Here is a 3394-nt window from a genome sequence, read left to right on the forward strand (position 1 = left end):
CATTGAAGATGAACACTTAGTGTACATGTGCCCAACTTTAAAACCCCTCAAAATAATGAGTTTTATGATGAAAAACCAGAAATCTTCAACCTCTTTGGCTTATGGGATGAAGACAATGATTCATGGTTGCACCATTTCTCCTTGGAAGAAACGGGTTGACGATGAAGACTTGTAATGTAGCACTTATGGTGTGTGCTCGGCCTCTAATGTTGATGAAGAAGAGCCTCCTTAGTGTTAAAGACCTCCTCCTTTAATGGTTAAGTCCACATTAGTATTAAGCAACACTTTGTTTGGTGATTAAGATCACCATTAGTGTTTAAAAAATATGATTAGTGCTTAAAAGCATATTTTTAGTGTCTAATGACACTTATTTTGGTGATTAAATTCACCATTAGTGTTTAATAACACTTTTAGTGTTTAAGAACACTTTATAATAACTTCCCTTTGCTGGATTAATAGCTTCATTAGTGTTAATCAACACTATTAGTGCTCATAAGCACACTTTGAAAAGCTTTGAAAGTTTGAAGGTGATGTTGATGATGAAGCTTGATGAGAATGAGGCTTATGAATACCTCGTGTGGTTGGCCACCACTTCAAACTCAAGAGAAGAATCAGGAACAATCATTCGCACTATCACTTGGGTGATTAGAGTAAGGAAGAAGGTGATTAGAGCAAGAAAAAATCAATCATGAAGCTTTAATGGAAAGCTTGCATGGAGAAGAAGAAGGCGACTGGTTTTCTGTCTGTAGCGTGCGCGTCAGTGCATCATTGGAGCTCAAACTTGAGCTGTGAATAGGGGATGGAGTGGGCTTCAAAAACCCTCAAGTCCCATAGGTAATCATGGCCTATAGATGGAGTATGGCTGTATGACCCCGACTGCAGCAGCCAGAAAAATGCGCCGGGCTCAGAGATAATGCCACCGCGAGGCGAGTTGCTCATTCTTCAAATTGGCCGTACGTTCATGAACACCCGGACCTGCTCTTCAACTCCCATGTTGAGATCTTCTCAAGATGAGGCCTTTACAAGCTGGTAGAGCTCCTCCATTGCCAAGGGGTTGAGCTCCACAAGTAGAAGATAAGGGAAAATGAAGCAAAAAATGACCTAATCTACACCACAAGGGGCCTAATCAACCTAGGCTCTAGATACCATGTTGAGAAAACGTGGTGTTCTTGCTAGATCAAGTGTGTGGAGGAAAAGAACTCACAAAATACAAGAACAATATCTTGCTTATTAAGTTGTTTATACATACAACTAGGCCTTGCTCAATACAAAATGCCTCCTAGCTCCACCTTTAAATAGGTGAGCTAGTGGACCTTAAGTCCCTTCACACTCACACTCTTTTCTTCCCCTTCTACATAACCTTAGTCTCTTAATAGTTATTATGCCTCCCCCCACAAGAAACACCACAAGTACCTCCAAAAAAGGAAGCCAATGGGTCTAGCATGGCGAGATACCTGCCTCATAGCCAAATCCATAAAGGATGTTATTCGTTCTCCCCACTGTGGAACATAACAACTTTTTCTCCATCCATTGAATCAGCTCTAGTCCATTGAATCTGCAACAACAGAGTTTTGTGTGAACATATCCTGTTTGGACATGTGTTCTTGTGTGTTTCCTATGACAGTTTTACCCTTGGGAGGGCAAGGAATAATTATGCAATTCATCTATTTACTATTGTTTTTATATTGGCATACTATGTGGTGAGGTCGGGTTGGGAAGGTTCGAGATGTTATGCCTTTGTGGAAAGGCTTTCCCCCTCTCTTCATTCTTGAATTCAGCCTTTCTTTATCCTAGATGTGTAATCAAATTGTTAGAATTAAACTTTTCATATTGTTTCTCTTTAAAAAGTGAAATTTGATTAGTTTAGAATGCTTTAAACCAATTGGGATAATTTCTAGATAACTTTTCATATTATTTCTCTTTAAAAAGTGAAATTTGATTAGTTTGGAATGTTTTAAACCAATTGGGATAATTTCTAGGTAACTTGAGAATAAAAAAAATTAAAAAATGGTCAGCCATACAAAGGAGGTTATGGCAAAATTTTCTTAAATTTTATGAAATAAGTTTTATCTTTTATTATTCAAAAAGAGTAATCCCCCCCGCTTGTGTATTCTAAAAGTGTTATTTTTATTCTATGTATAGAAAAATGCATATTAGAAATATTTTTATAATAAAAGTTTTATTTTCATGAGAATTATTTTTTATGCATAGAAAGATGCATAAAGAAATTTATTTTATTTCAAAAGAGTTATTCTCATCAATTTTGATTTTATGCATAGAAAGATGAATTAAGAAATTTATTTTTATTTCAAAAGAGTTATTCTCATCAATTTTGATTTTATGCATAGAAAGATGCATAAAGAAATTTATTTTTATTTCAAAAGAGTTATTCTCATTGAAATTTATGCATAGAAAGCTGCATAAAAGATTTATTTTTATTTCGAAAGTGTTATTCTTCTTAAAATTGAATTTATGCATAAATAGATGCATAAACGGATTTTCATAAAAGTTTTATTTTCCACTGAAGTTGTTCTTATGCATAAATAGATGCATAAAGAATCTTTATATAAAAAATAAGAATTCTCTTATATTCTATAAATAAATGTGATATGAATCAGATAGATGAGAATGAATAGAGGATGGATGTGATGAGAATAGAAGTGATGAGAATGAGAGGTAAATAGATGTGATGAGATGGGATGCGAATCAGATAGATGGGAATGAATGGATGGATGGATGTGATGAGAATGAGAGGTAAATGGACTTGATGAGACGGGATGCGAATCAGATAGATGGGAAGGAATGGATGGATGGATGTGATGAGAATAGAAGTGATGAGAATGAGAGGTAAATAGATGTGATGAGATGGGATGCAAATCAGATAGATGGGAAAGAATGGATAGATGGATGCGATGAGAATAGGAGGACGAGAATGTGAGGTGAATAGATGTGATGAGATGTAATGCGAATCAGATAGATGGGAAAGAATGGATGGATTGATGTGATGAGAATGAAAAGTAAATAGATGTGATGATATGTGATGCGAATCAGATAAATGTGAATGAATAGATGAGATATGATGTCATGTGAATCAGGATGTAAATGAATGATATAGGATGTGAATGAATGTGATAACATGTGAATCAGGATGTGAATGAACAATAAGGGACATGAATGAATGTGATAACATGTGAATCGGGATATGAATGAATGTGTTAGCATGTGAATCGTGATGTGAATGAATGAGATGTGATGTGAAATTGATGTGATAAGATGCGATGTAAACTGGATAGATGTTAATGTATGTGAAGTGATGAGATGTATGGGTAGATGCAAGTAGATGTGATCTAATGAGGATAAATGAGGAAATAAGTGATGAGTTAAAAAAAGATGT

Source organism: Cibotium barometz, chromosome 27, assembly GCF_041138505.1.
Source record: "Cibotium barometz isolate CiBa-2024 chromosome 27, ASM4113850v1, whole genome shotgun sequence".
Taxonomy (NCBI): domain Eukaryota; kingdom Viridiplantae; phylum Streptophyta; class Polypodiopsida; order Cyatheales; family Cibotiaceae; genus Cibotium; species Cibotium barometz.